A 22,139-nucleotide genomic window follows, 5' to 3' on the forward strand; every position below is an offset into this window, starting at 1 on the left:
CTTCCAATCTAAGGACTGTCTTTTAATCTTGTTTATTGTTTCCCTTGTTGTGCAAAAGCTTTTAAGTAGGTCCACTTACTTACTTTTGTTTTTATTTCCATTACCGTAGGAGGTGGGTCACAGAGGATCTTGCTGTGAGTTTATTTTTGTGTATGGTGTTAGGAAGTGTTCTAGTTTCATTTCTCTGCACGTAGCTGTCCAGTTTTTCCAGCATCACTTCATGAAGAGGCTGTCTTTTCTCACTGTATATTCTTGCCTCCTTTGTCAAAAATAAGGTGTCCATAGGTGGATAAGTTTATCTCTGGGCTTTCTATCTTGTTCTATTGATCTATATTTCTGTTTTTGTGCCAGTACTATACTGTCTTGATGACTGCAGCTTTATAGTATAGTCTGAAGTCAGGAAGGTTGATTCCTCCAGTTCCATTTTTCTTTGTCAAGACTGTTTTGGCTATTCAGGGTCTTTTGTGTTTTCATATACAGCCCATTCACCACTGCAACTAAAAGAATAAAACACCTAAGAATAAACCTACCTAATGAGACAAAAGACCTGTATGCAGGACACTGTAAGACACTGAAGAGAGAAATCAAAGATGACACAAACAGGTGGAGAGCTGGACCACGTTCTTGCTCTTTGAGGACACCAACAGGTGGAGAGCTGGACCACGTTCTTGTTCTTCTTGTTATTCAGTTGCTCAGTCATGTCCAATTCTTTGCAACCTCATGGACTGCAGCCCACCAGGCTTCCCTGTCCTTCACCATCTCCCAGAGGTTGTTAAACTCATGTCCATTGAGTCGGTGACACCATCCAACCATCTTGCTCTCTGTCATCCCCTTCTCGTTATGCCTTCAATCTTTCCCAGCATCAGGGTATTTTCCAATGAGTTAGCTCTTTGCAGTAGGTGGCCAAAATATTAGAGCTTCAGTTTCAGCATCAGTCTTTCCAATGAATATTCAGAGTTGATTGCCTTTAGTATTAACTGGTTTCAATATTGTGAAAATGGTTATTCTGCCCAAAGCAATGTACAGATTCAATGCCATCCCTATCAAACTTACCAGTGATATTTTCACAGAACTGGGACACAAGAAAAATTTTATATAAATATTCACAGTAGTATAACTCATGATAACCAAAAGGTGAAAACAATCCACATGTCTATCATCTGATGAATGAATAAACTGAAGGTGGTGTATCTATACAATGGAATATTATTTGCCCTTACAAAGAAATGAAATACTGATAGATACACACTACAGCATAGATGAACCTTGAAAACGTTGTGCTAAGTGAAGGAAGTCAGTCAGGAAAAACAACATATTACATGCTCCTATTTAAATGAAATAGAGCAGGCAAACCTAATAGAGCTGAAAGTAGATTAATAGTTGCTTAGGGCTAGGAATAGAGAGTTACATGGAAGGGGGACAGCTGTGGGGAACTGGGTTTCTTCCAGGGTGATAAAATATACCGCAATGAATTGTATTATTGCACAACTCTGTGAATATACTAATAATTCATTAGCTATATAATTTTAATGAGGGATTAACATGGCATGTGAATTATACCTCAATAAATTCCCTTCCAAAATAAAAGCAAGAAGCCTCTCCATGTACCAATATGTTGGGAAGTGAAAAACGGAAGCTTCAGGACAGTGAACAGGTAGACAATGCTTCTTTTTGTGTGAAAGGGGCAGTGAATAGAATTTATAGTTTCATTGTTTGCTTTTACATAAACTTTAAGGGATACACAAAGAAGATTAACGAATGGAGAACTCTGAGTATGAGTACCATTTTTCCAAATTATGACAGTAATAGTAATTAATAGTAAACGTTACCTACAGATAACTCTATACCAGTATATAAGAGACATTCCTCACAGCTACATGGTATTTCATTAATGTTATACAAAATTGTTGAATGAGCCCTATACTAATTAGCTGCAGCTGCCGCTGCTAAGTCACTTCAGTCATGTCCGACTCTGTGTGATCCCATATATGGCAGTCCACCAGGCTCCCCCGTCCCTGGGATTCTCCAGGCAAGAACACTGGAGTGGGTTGCCATTTCCTTCTCCAATGCATGAAAGTGAAAAGTGAAAGGGAAGTCGCTCAGTCATGTCCGACTCTTCGCGACCCTACCAGGCTCCTCTGTCCACGGGATTTTCCAGGCAAGAGTACTGGAGTGGGGTGCCATCACCTTCTCCGATACTAACTGGCATTTAGGCTATTTCTAGTTTTCTGTTATAAAAATTGCTGTAGAACATTTTTATACATACATTTTTGCACTTTTACACAGCCCAACAGCTAGAAAAAATTTCAAGAGTGGAGCTGATACATTAAAGATACACAATATAAAGAAACCTTAAACAATGTAACCAAAGTATACCTCTTAAATTTGTTAACAGCTGCAGCAGCTATAAAAACTCAGTTTAAATAAGCATAATTACTGAGCAAAACCGCATTCTTCCGAACAAGATTAAATGAAAATTGACAATTTTCCCATTTTCTGTTATGAGAGCATTAAAGAAGAAGCACAATAAGCTCCTTTGAAAAGAAATTAAGACAAAACCCAACTGGCTTATTCTACGTAAGCTCTGAAACTTGAGCAAGAGAGAACTCCTTTTTTAATAGACATGAATTTATTTGAATTCATTATGCGGTTTCCCACATGCCGTGCCCATTTAAAGTGACCTTTCAGCCTCAAAGTAGGAGTCTAACAGCAAAAGGATGAAGAGAATCTTTCAATTAAGATAAACATCAACTGTCAAAATCTGATTAGACTATTTAAATTCTAAGAAGGCAAAACCGTCATCGAAAGAAATGGAACACTCCAGGGCAGCAGTAAACTTGGTGTAATGTCATTCTGTGAAGTGCTGATGGTGCAAAAAGATTTCTGAGTGTCCATGAAACACAGGGCTATGTCTGGATGTATTCATTCTCCCTTTTTCTTCCTTCCACTCTCTCTGGCTCATTTTGGAGTTGTTTTTGAGTGGTTCTCCTTAGCTGCATTACCATCTCTAAATAGAGGTATCTGGGCAAAGGAAACTGTTATTCCCTATGGTCAAGGAATGGTAGATACTAACAAACTTTTATGGTCGACAGTAACAAAAAGTTAGGCATACATCTTTAACAGACATTATTAGGTTGTCAAAAGAATTAGAATGCAATATGCTAGGAACAGAGACACAAACACAGAGAACAGACATGTGGGCATGGTGGGAGGAGGGGAGGGTGGAGTGAATTAGGAGATTAGGTTTGATATAAACACAAGTACCATATGTAAAATATTAGGTTTGACATAAATACAAGTACCACATGTAAGAGAGATAGATAGTGAGAAGGCACTCTGTAGCACAGGGAGCTCAGCTCAGTGCTCTGTGATGACCTAGATGGGTGGCATGGGGTTGGGCTGTAAGATCCAAAAGGGAGGGGACATAAGCATGCATACAGCTGATTCAATTTGTTGTACAGCAGAAACATAACACTACAAAGCAATTATACTCCAATAAAAAAGAATCCAACATCCTATATTTCACATTAAACCCTTAATTAACTTAGTTTTGGTTGTTATTGTTGCTTTTGTCATTATTTGGTTGTTTTCTGATTTGTGATGGGTTTCAGTGTGCTCATTGTCTGGAGCTGATAGAACCCATTCATGAACTACTGAGGAATGCAAGGGGAGAAAAATGACATATGTCTCAAGCAGTCTTGCCAAATAGAACTTCTGTCTTTCTCACCATTCATATTGTCACAGGGGGCACACCCTCCCATCAGCTGAAGGCCAAATTATATCCTTTGCGAAGATTACTCTAGTGAGTTGCTAGAATCATTTTTTTAAAACACGTATCTATTTATCAACTACATTTTGAATTCAAACTTTAACTAAACTAAGCCCATAGAGGTATTCGAACACTGAAATCTAGGTACTCACAGGCAGAGAAAATTCAATATGGCTTGCCCTAGGGGGTGGCATGCTATCTAAAATAGAAGTAAATTTGCGATTAGAAAACACAGATCCTAGTGTTATGTTTTAAGGGTGATCAAAGGGCTAAGTAGTTCTCAGTGATTCCTGTGAGGCAATGAAAATCAATGAGAATCTTAAGCCTAATAAAAAATGCTTTTCAACTCTAGCAAGTCTACACTTGGGAGGCTCATAAACTTTGCATCAAGAAGAGAAAGGTGCAGCTGCATGGCATCCTTTTACTCCAGAAGGCTTTCCTTCCATCCCTAAGTGAAGTTCACTTTCTTTGACCTCTGCCCACCAAGACTCTAAAGAACATTCCAATACCAGAGGTTAGGCTCAGGAACATATAGAAAACAACCCAGCCAAAGATCAACACCAAGGATAGTACGGAACCCATCATTTTGAGATTTCCAACTTCCACTGGAAATCTGAATGTGAGAGCCATATAAATGCTGTACTCTTCTTCATCCATCACTTTGCGCAACTGGTTCCTTCACGTTCTTAGCTTCCCTGACCACCCAACTAAAGTACATCTCCAGGACACACACACGTTAATTTAGCCTTTTGTGTAGTATTCTCTTCACTGCACTTAACATATAGGGAATCATTTTATTTGTTGCACACATGCTCAGTCGCTTCAGTCTTGTCTGACTTTTTGTAACCCCATGGACAGTAGCCTGCCAGGCTCTTCTGTCCATGGAATTCTTCAGGCAAGAATACTGGAGTAGGTTGCCATGGCCTCCTCCAGGGGGATCTTGCCAACCCAGGTATCATACTCATGTCTCCTGAACTGGCAGGTGAGTTCTTAACCCTAAGCCACTGGGATGTATTGGTGTCTCCCTCTCTTCATCAAGCTTATGAGTAAAAACAATTATTAAACATAATTAAAAACAATTATTTTTACTCCATATGAAGTGAGGGACGCATCGATGTATCCTCAATGCCTGGCACATATAAAATCAAGTATGTGTTTGTCTTTATAGGAATACATAGAAACTTTGTTGCTGTTGTTGTTCAGCTGCTAAGTCATGTCTGATTTTGTGAGTCCATGGACTGAGGCACACCAGGCTCTCCTGTCCCCCGCTAACTCCTGGATTTTGCTCAAATTCATGTCTATCCAACTCAATGGATATAGAAACTCCCTGACACAAAACTAGAGCAAACTATCCTAAGCATATAGTCTGTCTGAACTATACTTTTTTAATAAAAAAGCTTTTTATATCTCTAATCTTCTTGTGACATCACTGTAGACCACTATTAAAATGGAACTTATGTATGTTTATGAATAGAACAAAGTAACATATTTCTAAATACTGTAATATTTAGAAAATAATATCTATTTTTAACAGAGCTATGTCAAAGAAGGTTTCAATCTAGATTTAGCTATAAGTGAGGTTGATTTATTCCATATGCATGTAAATTTATTTAACAGAATAATAAGTTTAGATTAAGCCAAGATTTACATGAATTAATCTTCAAATTAAACAATAATTAGATTTTACCTAGAGCCATTAATACTTTTTTTTTAGTAAAATTTCCATTGCTCTTTCACTTGTGAAATGTCATATACGTGTTACATCTTATATTATCATTTTGTTAAATGGTCAAATTCTTACATCCTAAAACAGTAACGTGTTTAAGAGTAAACTGAGCCAAAACTAAAATGAAAACTAACATGAGAACATAAACACAAAAACATGATTAGGAGTTTTCCCCTCTGAAAATTAATAAACTAACACTTATTTGATTTCTTGTGTGCCCAGCACTGTGCCAAGTAAATACTTTCTAAGACGTCCTTCATTCAACCTTTCTAGGAACTCCAAGGATTATTTTTCCCCACGTACAAGATCACCCTGCTTGTAATGGAGGAGCCTAGTTTTGAATTTGACCTGACTTCAGGACACTCCCTACCTCTCCCCATCTCTATTGTTAGCAATTGCAAACTGCCTCTGAATTTCAGCTCTATGATACCATGTCCTGTATTTTCCGAAGGTCTAAAGAAATAGAAGTTCTTTGAATGCAGTCAAGCAGATAAGGTCTAGCATCAAAGTGATCTCAAGGTTTAAAACTAGCCATTGACTCTCACATGGAACACAAAAATGAATCTATTCCTGGTGCTGGAAGCTTACGTGCTTTTGATTTCTTTCTATAAAACAGATAAAGGTTTTCTTAGATAACTAAGGGGGAAAAAATGACTTTCTCTCAAAGATTCCAGATATTTTTACAGGTAGCATAACTTTCCATTGACCCACCGACCAGTAAAACCAACTCAGAGTTACTCAGAGTCACTCCTCAAATCTCTCTTAAGTCATCAGAATTATTTTGAGGGGTCAGCCTTTATTTTCTATTACTCCTATTACTCATAACTCATTTATTACAAGAAGTATTTCTTTCTCCCCACCAGTATGTTTGCATTTATTCAGGATGCTTATCCTAAATCAGAAATTGCTAGGATTGAGACCAAACTCAACAGAAGTTTTCATGGATTTAACTTCCTTTCCCAATAAATTTTATAGGAAATCACAAGTTTCAACCTGAGTTGATAAGCAAGGCACTATCATTTCTTTATCAGAATAGCCAGAATAGATTTTCATACATTTAAAAAGATTTTCCTGAGAGGTTTTTTGTTGTTTGTTTGTTGGTTTGGTTTTCTTCTCTCCAAATAGGTTGACAGTCCAACTTGGGCCCTAAAGAATACAGAAAATCAAAGAGGATTTTAAAGCAACTTTTATTTAGAAATAGTTCAGAGAACAAAAGGTATTCATTTGATATTCAATTAAGTTTTTTGCCTTGAAGGCTAGAGCTTCTTTATATGAATTTGAAATTTACAGACTTGGTTACACTTATGCAATATTCAGGAAGCAAATGAGTGAAGATGAAGTGCCTTGAGTGACTGGCACAAGGGAATTTGGTGCTTTAAAACTGTGGGGAAGCCCAGGTTTGCATATGGAGGTCTGTATTTGTACTTCACCCGCCTTCTGTGTAAAGATAAACTAGAAATGAAGACCAATAAAGGACAAGGATCACGGAAGCAAACAGGCTTGGTGCTTCAAACAAATTATACAGTTTATCGAAGGAAATCATCTAAAATTTTGCTTTGATTATTGGAAACTTCAGCAATTTTTGACTATTAGGATATGACACATGAGCTGTGCTTTATACAAAAATGATCACCAATTGACAAAGAAAGTCAAATCACCAACAGAACAACACTACAAGTGAAAAAAATAAATAAATAAGACTTATTTAAGAAGGGATTGACAAAAGGGACAATACCGGGAGAAGCAGGAGATTCAAGTGAGAAATTAATTTATAAGTCAATTAAAATCTTACAAATACACTTTGCAAAGTTTAAAATCATCTAGTTTTTCTGACTATCTTTACCATCTAAGCCACCGGAGGAGCCCCAAGAATACTGGAGTAGGTAGCCATTCCCTTCTCCAAGGTATCTTCTCAACCCAGGGATTGAACCCAGGTTACTCACACTGCAGGCAGATTCTTTCCCATCTGAGCCATCAGGGAAGTCCACTGAAGAGAGAGGGTATACTAAATGTGGTAGGTTCTAATGTCAGACTGAGTTCAAAATTAGTTAATACTGTAGAGCCAGAGCTGCTGTAATTGCTAACTGGACTACTGCTAAAATACCAGTAGTTCATATGTTTGCTGGGAATCATGTACTAATACAGTTCACTGTGAAAGTCTGATAATATTTGATATTTTGGTGGTAGGCAGGCTTTCCATTGTGTGGCCCCCTTGTATGGCAACTGTAATCCTTAAGAGCAAATTCTTTATACCAAACAACAATGGGACATGAATGCCATTTTCATCCGATTTCTAAATGGAATCTGGTCTCTGATAGTTCTTTCCAAAGCTCTTATTAGATCCCTATTTGATGAAATGACCTTATTTAGATTAGCGCAGTTAAAGCCACGGATTATGCAAGATGTTTAAAGGAATATAACTGCACTCAACCATGCTAATAGTAAAATTAGTTTATTTTACTCAGTGCTGGCAAGCAAACTAATAGTGGCCATTTGTGGAAAGGAAAAGCTTATTTTCCTTCATTTTCACTAATATGAAACAGAGTCCTCAAACATTTTTAAAAAATTAACTAAGTACTATAAAAATGAATCTTCTGCATGTTACCTCTGAAGACAGAAATTTTGGTAATAAGACAAATTATGTCAAATGTCAATATGAGTTATTTTTGTTTAAACTTCATTTTTTTCTATTTATCTCATTTTCCTTCTCATGTTCTCTTCCTCTATATACATTAAAATTTCCTAGTTTATATGCTTTCTCTTTGAAAATTTAAATGCTAAAGTCATCTAAATAAGAGAGAAATCTGCTGGGTCTAAAGCTTATTTAAATTAAATGAACTTAAACATTTAATTTGGCTGACATAGCCTTGTTAGGAGGTGATTAAATAAGCAATTTACCTAGAATGAAAATATTCATCTAATCTCAGGGAAAATATTTTGGTTTAAAAAAATCAAATATCCCAGATTTATTTCATATTACCACACCCTAAATTCAAGTAGTCAGGTTTTTTAATTATTCTGTTCACTGCTGGATTTTTGAGAGCGACCGAACCACTCACTTTTTAAACTATAAATGTATTTTTATCATGAAAGCAAAAGAAATCCAAGGGATATAGAAAACTGTAAAAGTAGAAATCTTCTACCTCACAGGAATACTTTAGAAAGTCACCGGATTGGGAATTTTATGAAGGTGAGGGCTAATATTTCATCAATGTCTCTTTAAGACCCATCAGGGTGCCTGGAGCAGAACTGAGTTAATAAACATTGTTAAGTGAAGCAATGAAAAATACATCTTTATCTTTGCAACTAATAAAAGTGCTACAGAAACAAAACTCTTCTTTAAGAACAGTATATTTTAAGCTATAGAATCAGATTTCATGGTCAAGTGACTAGAAAATGATCTTGTACCACACTAAAAACAAATCCTCAATTACTAAGGCTTAAGACTTAATTTCTTAGCATTCTGAAAAAATTAAGTCTAGAAATGTGGTAAGCTAAAAGCAACTTAATAGTGGGGAAAGTGCACAATCCAGGAAGAAATGCTCCCCCAGACTTTGGAGGCCAGAGGTTAGGGCTCCAGGCCACACTTGGTCCCTGACTTAACATCCCAGCCATGGAGTCTGTCTGATGCGGTGGCTACGTTTGGCTTCAAAAGGCTGGCGATGAAGCTGAAGTGAGCCTGAAGCAGTGGTTGTGGTCTTGCCCCAAGTAGGTCTCTCAGATGAAGAGAACACCGAATTGATAAAGAATTAGAGAAAGTAGTTCAGACAGTAAAGCGTCTGCCTGCAATGCAGGAGACTTGGGTTCAACCCCTGGGTCAGGAAGATTCCCTGGAGAAGGAAATGGCTACCCATTCCAGTAATTCATACCTGGAAAATCCCATGGACAGAGGAGCCTGGTGGGCTACAGTCCATGAGGTCGCAAAGAGTTGGACATTCACTTCTAGAGAAAGTCAACTATATGTCAACTGGGTGATGAACATGTACAGCACACGTCAGCACCTGCATATGCCATGCATGGTTAGTTGACGGTCCTGAGATGGGTCACTCAGGCAAAGAGAAATGTTGAGGAAAACTGGGAGGGTAGATTCTATTAATAGACAGGAGACTCATGAGGGAATAAGGAGAAGTGTTGAGACTGGAATTACCAATGAAGTTGGGAAACTAAGGGTAAAACCCACAGGAAAACAGGCAAACATCCTCTCTTGATCTGATACTTTACAATCCTTCGCCACAGTAATTCTGCCTTCATAATTCAGTACAATTCTTAGCAGAGCGCCATCTATTAAAATGAAATTAAACATAAATACAGATTGGGATGTTTTCCTGGTGAGGTAACACAACTCCTTGTTCTCTCTGCATGCAACAGACAGATGCACAATCCTGCTGTTGGGATAGGCACCGTGCTGGGTACCCAAAGATGAAAAAACCCAGTCTACCCTACAAACCATTCACAGTCCCTGAGGACAGGCAGGCAAGACAGCAGTCAGTTGTTGCTATGCTTCAGGTGCTTTGTTAGAGAAATGGACCAGGTCTCCTGTGAACACACAGAAGAACATCTTAATTCTGAATAGGAAGTCCAGGAAAGCTTCCCAGAAGAAATGCCCATTGAGGGTGAATCTGAGCAACAGCTTGCACATGAAATTGTATTCAAATGATTACTACAAATTGACAATAGTTTTGAACTGAACTGATAGTCCTAAACACCAAACTGTGACCTAAACAATTAGCATATTTTTACCCTGAATTTATATTTAAAACAAAAATTTGCTTAACTGTACATTAGTGAGAAATGAATGGACTACATACAACTACATCAACATGGGATAAACTCTCAAACATCAATTGGCAGGGAAAATAAAACCCACCAGCCACAAAACAGTACAAACTGTATTCATTCATTTTATATAAAACTCAGAAGTAGAAAATAGTATTCTGTGATTTCTTTGAAACCAGGATAGTTGTTACACTTCGTGCTGGTGGGCAGTAGCTAAAAGGGGCACAAAGGTGGCTTTAGAGTTGCTTGGCAGCATTATTTTTAATCAGGGTGGTGATGATAACGGTGGCCACTGATAATAGGAATTACTAATTTTTCTCTTTTTTTCTAGTTCTCAACATCCAAAAAGAGTCGTTATGGTTTATGACATGTACACATGTTCTTCATAGGTGACAAATGACAAAAACATGTCAGAGTTTCTAAAAAATACGCACACAGATTTGTATGGATATATAAATACTGCTTTTGCTACAACTTAATTTTTGTGCAAATTTAATGGCTGAGTTAAAATGTAAAGAATTATTTTGAGACCATCAGGGCCACTTAAAATGCCAAGCAGCTCCATGATATCCCTCTTCTCTTTGGTGGCATCACCAAAAAGTTGGCAGCACTTTTTCTGAATCTCAGTGCAGCACCCAGTATTATTCCACGTGGCCACTACTAATGGGCCACAGATGAAAATGATTAGCAATCTTGGTTTTAAACAAAGAGGACTGTCTAGGTCCTTTGTTATTTACATGTGAAAGACATTACAATTAAGGACACATTTCATGTCTATTTCTAAGTCAGGGTATAATTCCATGGCTATGTATGTAAAATGATTTTCCCAATTTTAAAAACACTTACAAAGGGATGTTTGCTAACAGTAAGTCTGCTGATATTTTTGTGTTTTACATTACCATGGAAACACTTTCTGATTCATATACAATTAGACACAATTTTAACAACAGGACTCAGATAAACAATCGGGACTATTTTTCTCAAGCAGAGATTCAGGGAATCTTTAGTGACCCAATTTTTCTCCTCAAGGCGGTGAGCCCCACCCTCAATCACACCTTTTAGCCCAAGGAACAGTTGTTAATTATAACAGAGTAAAGCTTTTACACATTTTTTTTATTGGTAACTACTCATAATAACATAAGTACAGAGCAGAGACAATGGAATACTAATTGGCTGCTCTCACTAAACCATTGCATTTTCTACTTTTCCAGCCTATGCTTTTCAGCTCATCCTGAAACTATACTCTGGGCCACAGGAACTGATCTAACCAAATCCCCTTTTTTTGCACGTTGTCTTTCTAGATGGAGAAAGAGGCTTGTGCTATGCTAGACGGGCAGAGTAAAAATAAACAGGAGTCCTACCCAGTCTGGGACCTGCTAAGGATGAGGAGACTCAGGCTATGGAGATAACAATCTGTATATTACACAACCCAGAAGGCACGTCAGGACTAGAGGAGCAGGGGATCTGGAAAGACAGGGAAGGCCTGGCAGTGGGGTACAGTAAGACTGAACCACCAGATGGCAGAAATTGAAGAAGAACTAAAGAGCCACTTGATGAGGGCAAAAGAGAAGAGTGAAAAAGCCGGCTTGAAATTCAGCATTAAAAAAAAAAAACAAAAAACAAGATCATTGCATCCCATCCCATCACTTCATGGCAAATAGATGTGGAAAAAGTAGAAACAGTGATAGATTTTATCTTCTTGGTCTCCAAAATCACTGCAGATGGTGACTGCGGCCATCAAATTAAAAGACGCTTGCTCCTTGGAAGGTAAGCTATGACAAACCTAGACAGCATATGAAAAAAAGAAGAGATGTCACTTTGCCAACAAAGGTCTGCATAGTCAAAGCTATGGTTTTTCCAGTAATCATGTATGGATGTGAGAGTTGGACCATAAAGAAGGCTGAGCAATGAAGAATTAATGCTTCTGAACTGTGGTGCTGGAGAACTCTTAGGAGTCCGTTGGACTGCAAGGAAATCAAACCAGTCAATAGATGATATGGGGAGGGTGGTGGGAGGGGGGTTCAGGATTGGGAACTCATGTACACCCGTGGCGGATTCATGTCAATGTATGGCAAAACCAATACAGTATTGTAAAGTAAAAAAATAAAATAAAACAAACAAAAAAAAAACAGTAAAAAAAATACTAAATAAAAAATAAAGGAAATCAACCCTGAATATTCATTAGAAGGACTGAGGCTGAAGCTGAAGCTCCTGATACTTTGGCCATCTGATGTGAAGAGCCAACTCACTGGAAAAGACCCTGATGGTGGGAAAGACTGAAGGCAAAAAGAAAAGTGGGCAGCAGAAGATGAGACGGTTACAAAGCATCGCGGACTCAATGGACACGAGTCTGAGCGAACTCCAGGAGACAGCAGAGGACAGATCAGCCTGGTGTGTTGCAGCCCATGGGGTCACAGAGAGTCAGACTTACTGATTGAACAACAACAAGCCCTTCCTGTGAGATTAACCCACTGCCTGGGACTGCTGTCCTAGAGGATTCTGACCTATTTTTAAACAACTAAATCAGAAGCATCTTAGCTTCCAACTGATCACTTCTTGCTCTGCTACCTTCTCTATATCATTCATTCTTTGACCCACCTGAATAGATCTTTGAAGCACAGTGTGATTTATCCAGAACACCTAGCTTTGTATAAAGGCTCAGTCTGAGGTGTCCCAAGAAGACTGTCTCACAGAAAATAAGCTCTTTCACCCTACAGTTCTTGATTATTTAAAAAATCCTGATAATATACAAACTTGAAAAATGCATAATACAAGCTAACATTTCCTGATACAAGGAATCAGCTACTGTGCTAAGGACTTTAATTAATTTCAATTAAGTTAATTAACTTATCTGACATATTTACATACATATCATTACTAAAGGTAACATTATGTGAATTCCCTGGCACTTCCAAGGCAGGGGATACAGGTTCGATCCCCGGTCAGGGGACTAAGATGCCACATGCTACACAGTGTGGCCAGATAATAATAATAATAACATTTAATAATTTTTAAAAGTATGTGAATCCATGAAATTCTCTTATTTACCATGCAATCTTGGGTAAGTTTTCCTTACTATTCTAGAAAATTAGGAACAATAATAATGTGTGCCTCACAGGATTTATAATGAGACTTGATGGAGTAATTCTTTTCAAACACACAGCCTGATATCTGTCACAGAAGCACTCAGTAAATAGCAATTACCATGATTTTTACTTCAGTGAGCTATGTTTTAGAGAAGAGAGAAGAGTAAAGTTACAGTTTCAAGACATGAATTTTAGCAATTTAATAAGCTATGTGACTTCCAAAAAATGTTACTGATCAGAGTTTAGTTACCTGTGGCGGTCTTTGGACAAAGCACTGTCTTGAATTTCCTACAGGAGATCACAGTGACCTCAACCCCCATACCTCTCCATACATATTCCTTCAATCCAACTTTGAAGTTGTGACAGAATTATCATGATATTAGCTAACTTCACAGACATAAGTTTAAGAATTACATTAAAGTACCATACAAATTATAAATGGAAATACTTTCAGGAATTTACCTGACAAAGTTTTAGCTCTCTATTTTACTTCAAACTTTGTGTTTGAGTTTTAAGAAAAATATTTCTCCAACAAAATCTGTTGCCCACAAAAACATTGACATTGTTACTAACCATTTTCTTGACCTTATTTGACTGGAAGTTAAAGACCAGCAAAACTTTTCCACTTCCAAAAATGGGGTCGGGGTGGGGAGAATTAGATTATAGGTTATTTTCTGTGGTCCTATTCATTTCCAAGAGTTTATGGTTCTACTCGCTGGTCAAATGCCAGAGAGAAAACAGGGCGATTTATAGTCAGATTGGGGGAGAGGGTCAATAAACTGAATGCATCAAGAACTAGCTAGATTTCTAGAGAATGAAGTTGGGCCAAAGTCCACTTTCCACGTCTCCATCCATCTCTATGGTCCATGGTGGAAGGCTTGTGTGCACACCCTGAGAAAGAAGGCAGACAAATATAAAAGGTATTTGTTCTTGAGCTGTACGTGGTTAAAAAGAGAACCTTGAAATAATCTAGGACAGAAAGGAAAGGCATGAGCAGCAGCCTACTGACCACTTTTGCAATACTAGGAGGCAGAATCACGAGTGAGCAAAGCAGGGGAGAGAGTGGAGAAAACTGAATAAAACAAGAACAATACCACCACCACAAAAAATATGGGGTTTAGAGTTAGACCACGTTTTCTTCAGCACTGTGATTTATGAGTTTTATCTCCTGTAATTATGAAGATAAAATGAACTAAATCATGTACAGCACCAAGTCCAGTATCTGACAAACAGCAGGTGCTCCATATTGTATATCTGTTATGTGGGTTCGATCCCTGGGTTGGGAAGATCCTCTGGAGGAGGAAATGGCAACCCACTCCAGCATTCTTGCAGGGTGAATCCCATCAACAAAGGAGCCTGGGGGGCTACAGTCCATAGGGTCACAAAGAGTCAGACATGACTCAGCACGAACACACACACATATCATTACAATAGTCACTCTGGTTACCACTGTAGACAGGGGCTACTGTCCCAGCTAGCTGGTAATCCAGCTGCCAATCAGAGTTACCTACTGTTCTATGACACATCTATAGCAGAGGAAAAACATCACAGCAGTGGTTGCCTGCCTGCCAGAATGCCATTGGTTAAAAGTTGACACATTTTGCAGGAATTTATCCTAACTAAAACAGTTTCAGTCATATAAATCCCCTGACACAAAGAAGAAATTCTGTAACACATTGCAATGAAGTGAAATCACAGATGTTAGGAATTATTTTCTGTATTCCATATATACATGAACATTTCATACATATTCATTTTAGAAAGTTGAATTTCTCATCCTGAATGTATTTTAAACAGGAGAGAGAGGCAGGCACAATGGGAGCACTTTTGCATGAAGCCTGGAAACAATTACACATTGAAACTATGTTTTACAGAACATTTCTTTTAACAAGTCACACTGGTACCATCCCCTTTACCATTCAAAATGAGTATTTTGCACTATGAAATGAAATGGAGAAGGAAATGGTAACCCACTCCAGTATTCTTGCCTGGAAAATCCCATGGACAGAAGAAACTGGCAGGCTACAGTCCGTGAGGTCACAAAGAGTTGGACACCAATTGAGCTGCTGCTACTGCTAAGTCGCTTCAGTCATGTCTGACTCTATGCAACACCATAGACGGCAGCCCACCAGACTTCCCCGTCCCTGGGATTCTCCAGGCAAGAACACTGGAGTGGGTTGCCATTTCCTTCTCCAATGCATGAAAGTGAAAAGTGAAAGTGAAGTCACTCAGTCGTGTTCGACTCTTAGCAACCCCATGGACTGCAGCCCACCAGGCTCCTCTGTCTGTGGGATTTTCCAGGCAAGAGTACTGGAGTGGGATGCCATTGCTTCTGGTTACATGTGCTTTAATTTGCTTCCTAGGGGTCCCGGAGGCTGCTCTCCAGGTGGAGGCGCTAGGCTGGGCTCTCCTGCAGTGGGGCCCCCAAGCCAGCCCTGCAGACCCTCAGGAAGGGCCGTGTCCTCCTCCAGGCCGCCCGTGCCTTCCACGAGCTCCTCGTAGGTGATCTTCTCGGCGAACGGCCACACATAAGATTTTAAAAGACCACAAAGTCACTTACTATTCACTTTACTCCATAAAGGAGAATCTACTTATCTACCGATTCACTACCCTGATAACTAGGAAGAAACGGGTTAAAATTTAAGCAAGGAAGATTAGTATTAGCTATAAACAAAACGTCTGAACTTGCAGGCTGTAAAACATCAAAACTTCTCCAGTAAGGAAGTTTCGGAAATTGTCATCTCAGTGTGCATATATTCTACACCTGGTTTCTAGTTTTCTAAGTTCTTGTTCTGCCTCACGTAACAGAGAAATGGAAAGACTTGAAGTCGACTTTCCTTATCCTCTGGCAGAATTTTTAGTCCTGAGATGAAGGTGAGAAACAAACAAATAAAAAACCACTGCTATATTCAAGTTCACTACCAGAGCTGCTGCCAGAAGGTGGCAGTATGATTAAACGGGGCAGGGCGCCAGATGGTGTGTCTGGTTCAAAATGGGCTGAAGTCCCTCCAGGCTCCCCTCTGACCTTCCCTCTTATTTCTCTAGCCACTTCTTCAGATCTTCCCCATAATCTTCCCCTTATTGTTTCTCACTGTTATTCTGAAGAGCATCTTAGCTTAGCTTCCCCAATTCACTTCCTCACCTATCACCCAGGATGCTCCTATGAGAGCCAACTGCCTAGGAAGGCTGAAGGTAGATAATAAAGGCGTAACATTGCTATTTCCTCTGTTATGCTAAGAACTGCATCCACAGGTTCCGGAATTCTCTATATTCTTCATTCTTCTAAAAGACTTCCTAGTTTAGTCCAAACTTGACCACAGAGCAAGTCATTTAGAGAGTTAAGAATTAGAATTTCATAATTTATGACTTTAAAGAGCATCTGTGATCCATTCTGTGCTTCCCTAGCATTAATATATATACATATTTTTTAATGTTTTAAATAATATTGAAGCTATTTTAACCACTTTTCCTAAACGCTGCTTATCTCTAGATCTGGGATTATCTCTACGTCTATATCACCCGATGTGATACAAACTTAGAAAATGGGATCAAAAAAGTTTATTGCAGGTTCGAACCTCTGAAGCAATCTTGAAAATAGTCACTTCCCTAAGTCCAGTCACATTGTATAACTGGACAGGCAGAAATTATACAAGTTCCATTGGTTTTCCCATTTGCAAAACCTTGTAAGATAAAAGATACAGGAAGGAAGATTTTGTACCTTTTTCAAAGCTGAATTAAAACATTGTGAAACTTCATACAAAGTCTGAGAACTTGTTTCTTACCTGATGCCTTACAGATCTTACAGAGAACAAAGTAAGACTTTCTAACAAAATTGGAAAGATGATCTATTAGAACTGAGAAGCACTGACTTTTGCTCTTTATTTTCCTACAATAGGGAATAGATAACTTTATTTGCTACTAGTAGAGAATAATCACAAAACCCTTTCAAATAGTTATTTTTCAATGCCCAACATCAGCCTTAAACTTTGAAAGTGAAAGTTGCTCAGTAGTGTCTGACTCTTTGTGACCCCATGGATCATACAGTCCATGGAATTTCCCAGGCCAGAATACTGGAGTGGGTAGTCTTTCCTTTCTTCAGGGCAATCTTCCCAACCCAGGGATCGAAACCAGGTCTCCTGCATTGCAGGTAGATTCTTTACTAGCTGAGCCACAAGGGAAGCCCAAGAATACTGGAGTGGGTAGCCTCTCCCTTCTCCCAGGGATCTTCCCCACCCAGGGATTGAACTGGGGTCTCCTGCATTGCAGGCGGGCTCTCTACCAACTGAGCTATCAGGGAACTTTACAGGCTATCACACCCCAGAAGGTCAACTTCCAACTTACCTTTTCAATCACCCAACACCTAACCAAATATTTTAGTGCATTTGCTATATTCGCAAGATAGATAATTTGACAGTCATCAAAAGTGACACTTATATAAATAGTGGTGGTAGGGATTTAGTCGCTCAGTCACGTCCGACACTTTGCAACCCTATAGAATGTAACCCGCCAGACTCCTCCATCCATGGGATTTCACAGGCAAGAATCCTGGACTGGGTAGCCATTCCTTCTCCAGGGAATCTCAGGTCTCCTGCATTGCAGGCGATTTTTTACCTACTGAGCTACCAGGGAAGCCCAAATAAACAGCACTGCCTCTGAAGCAGACAGGCATGGGATCGAACCTCAGCACTCCCTAGCAGTTAAAGTGCCTTGCTCAAATTACTTTATCTCTTAGGTTCATTTCTTCATCTGTAAAATATGGATTAACAACTCCTTCCTTTCAACATTATTACAAGAACTAAACAAGATACTATATTTAAATTTTCCACAGAGTTCTCATTCATAAGAGATACTCGATAAAATGAAAGCTAGAAATATTAAAATTATTAGAAATATTATTACAAAAATACATGATGAAGTGGAGCACAGAACTAATATTTACAAGAGTTCAATATATGTAAGTTAAGTTAAAAAAAATGAGAATAGTTGAGGTTAGGATAGCAGGGGTTAAAACTAGTTTTCCCTCCAAAATATTATTGTCATTACATCTTTTTATTTTCAGTTAGAAAAGCAGTAGTTTTACTATGATCATGAAGCCAAAATAAGAATTCTCAATCAGCCTGAACGTTTATAAATTTAGGAGAATAGAGTTAATAGAAAAGAACAATCATTTATTGATCTGAGAAGCAATGTTTTTTAGAAAGGTACATCTGCTCACTACTGAAATGCTTATTTGCCGTATTTTGGACACTGAGCAAATTATTGTTTACCAGATATACAGATGGCTACACATATAAAGATGAGTTTGCTAATGCACATGATAGTTATATTTTTAATATATTTAAACTCATATATCATAATTCCTTGATGAACAAGTTCATATAATATAGTAAAAGAATATATATTCAGAAGAGTGAAAATTGCCTCCATTCTGGCCATTTTTACCCTAGAAGGTAACCACTGCTAAAGGCTTGGAAAACAGCCTTCCAGGCTTATTTTCTATGTCTATAAACGTAAGTAAAATTTTTACATATTTAATAATCTGCTTCAAAACTTACTTTATAAAAAGACTCACAGTCATATCTTAGACAATAGCATCTTCCCCCCCGACCAGATTACACAATGAACAATCTTAAATATCACAAGTATATGCCAAATAATGAAAAGCAGAAAAGAACAAAGTCCAGTTTTATTGATCAAAGTTTTCTATATTTATATCTGTAAGGATAATTATTTTTTATTTAAATTGAATTACATAAGTCTTGGTTAGATTAATGAGAACTATCTCTGGAATATATTTGTAGGTGGTAAAATGCTACACAATCATAATTTTATTATAATATATAACTGCTGACTATATCTAAACTGAAAACATGTGAAATTAAAATATTTATGGATATGTAACTGCCTCTTTGTTTTCTCATAGAGAATTTAAAGATGGACTATTACTACCAAAATGACTGAAAGAGAAAGGCAAAATAAATGATTTTGCTAGTTTTATTAACCGTATGAGCATAAGAAAACATACAGATCATGTTTTTCTCAATTTCTAGCAGATATTTAAAGGAATGCAAAAGGATTAATACCACAATTAAATTCTTTTAGAACCTGGCACAGAGTAGGTAGTCAATAAATATACCTATAGAAAAAATAAAAGCAACCTAGTATATATCCTTACTATATAATACTTTATATATATTTAAAACATTATATAATAAGGAAACAGATCAATTTCAAGATTATTTTTATCTTGTTTTTAGAAATTAATAGAATTTTAACTATAAGTAAAAGGTTTGTTTTTTAAGCACACGAACCAGGAGGAAGGATATAGAATATCATTAGGAGTTTGTCATGGAAATCCTCTTTTAAAATGTGAGTATCTCTAAGGGATTCAGTCAGAGCTGTAAATAACAAGTTCGTGTGGATTGTCTTTTGTGGTAGTGGTTGGAAAGAAACAGGAAAAAAGCAAAAGAAAAGCAATCTGAAGCACTGGGTTCTTGCAAAAGGCAATTAGCAAACTGTCCAGAAGCATCCAAAGAGAAAATAGACAGTCTTAGAAAAAAGGGGGCAATGGAACAGACAAGATTTACATAAGTAGCATTAAGATAGTAAAGGCAAAAGATGATTCTCCCAAAAGAAAGTATTCTCAAGCACAGAACGAAATAAAATCATCTGAAAAAGGAATATTTACTTGGTCTCTCTAGTGGGAAGTCAGTTGTTAAGAGGATGAAGTAGGTTTTGGTTTCTGAAAATGAAAGGGGGTAGGGGTGGGGGTTGAGAGGACACCATCCTACTGAATTCTCGGGGGCATGTATGTATAGAGGTTCAGGGAGCCGAAGGGCTGCTTTTTTTGTTAATCAAGTGAACATCTATATATGTGTGTGTATGTACACATATACACACGTGTGTTTCCTCTGTACACCTAGTCTATAATCTATGTTGATTCTACTATTTAAAAATATAAATACAAATAAATGTGTTATATAGAAATTGAAGGATAAAGGGATAATAAAACAGTTAAACTATAACTACAGTGATTACAACCTCAGGTCAGTGATTCAGAGACAGCAGTGATATACCCAAACAGTTACATTATTAATAAGACAGAGGTAAGAGGGAGGTTTCCACAGTGTGCTATCAGGGATCATTAGCATAAAGAGCCATTTACTTCTTATGTAAACACCATCTAAACCAAACACTACTCCAACTATTTAAAATTAAATGGAACAATATACACATTCATAAATCAATATTTTAAAACATATACTTTGAACTGTGGCCCTATTTATTTATGACCTTACATAACACAGAATAATCAAATAGAATAGTTGTCGATAAAAATAGACTATGATAACCTCAGAAGAGTAAAGGATGTCGATGTTACTGAACACTGAAATGCACTAAGTGTTGCTGATTGATTGGATCCTAAATTTGGAACTAAGTCTCCTGGCGTTTGAGACAAAAACAGCAAATAGGTTGGTTAAATACTATTTATTTATGTATAAGAGCCTGTTTTCACATAGGCAGGACAGAAATCACAAGAGAATAAAATTCACTTATAAATTCTGATTACCCATTTATATTAGAGATTTATATTAGTTATGGCAACTATAAAAGGATTCTAAGTATTTCCCAGTATTTATTATTTGGCGTAAAAGAGCCATACAAGTTTAGTTCAGATGCAACCTTTTCTTTAAATAAACTCAAGGAGGAATTTATCACATGTATTCATTTATTTTAAAAAAAAATCACAATTGATATGAGATCAAATCTGCATCTATAGTTTATTAAAACTCACAAAAATACCACTGCAGGACAATTCTTGATTCTAGTCCCCTACAAAACAGCAGTACAATGAGAGCAAATGATAATCCAATCTCATAAATGTGGACTGAATTCCCTATACAAATAATATAAGTATTTATTTATGTGTCTGCCTGCTCAAATGATTATATGTAGTGCATCTTACCTGCTTGCTTCCAGCCTTTCTTCAACACCTGCCTTCACTCATTGCTTTTAATTCTCCTGTCTAAAAGATTCTTTCCATTTCAAAAAGATGAGCTTATTTATATACTTACAATCAATCATTAAGATAAAGAAAATAAAATTAACCTCTGAAACAGCCATAAAAATATTTTTGTAAATACCTGTATTAGACACAAAAGTTATTTACTTAGGAACTATTCCTTAAGGATTATCTGCACACAGCCATATCAAATACTGAAGAAATAGCAGAACTAAATATTAGAATAAATTGAAGTTAATATACTTTTTATTAAGATGAAAATTACCAAAAAGAAAACCCCACAAAATTATCAGGGAACATTATATTAACAAAATAAAACAGGAGATTCCTGAATGATAAGCAACTTGATATACATCTAGTCATATAATTAAATTCAAGCTGGTTATATGATTAGAATGTAAAACATTATTAATTATTTTAATACTCGTGTGCTGAAAGCTAAAGTACTACTTCTAAAGACCAAAGCAAAGATCATTAACTACCAGCCTGCTTGTCTATCATGCAGAAGAGATAAGAACACATGCACGCAGATCAGACAGTGAAAAATGATGTTTTCATTTTCTAAACTTCCAAGGTTTTTGCAAGTTTCCTTCCTCTTCTAAAACTTGTCACCAAATGAATTGCTATGGTGCATGAGTCTAAAAAAAAAAAGTGTGAGCACCCTTGTTTTTAGAGTAAACAAAATCGAGCAACAAAACAGAGAGTGAAAGCGTCACCAACACTGTGCTCTTTCTTACAAAGCCCTAACATCACACCTAA

At 37.3% G+C, this 22,139-nt stretch overlaps 1 protein-coding gene across 1 annotated transcript in view; it reads right to left on the bottom strand.

Annotated features, from left to right (window-relative positions):
• Positions 1–22,139, bottom strand: part of PDE4D (phosphodiesterase 4D) — a 377,805-nt gene that overhangs the window by 273,878 nt on the left and 81,788 nt on the right. The window lies entirely within an intron of this gene.

Source organism: Oryx dammah, unplaced genomic scaffold (genome assembly GCF_014754425.2).
Source record: "Oryx dammah isolate SB20612 unplaced genomic scaffold, SCBI_Odam_1.1 HiC_scaffold_20, whole genome shotgun sequence".
NCBI lineage: Eukaryota > Metazoa > Chordata > Mammalia > Artiodactyla > Bovidae > Oryx > Oryx dammah.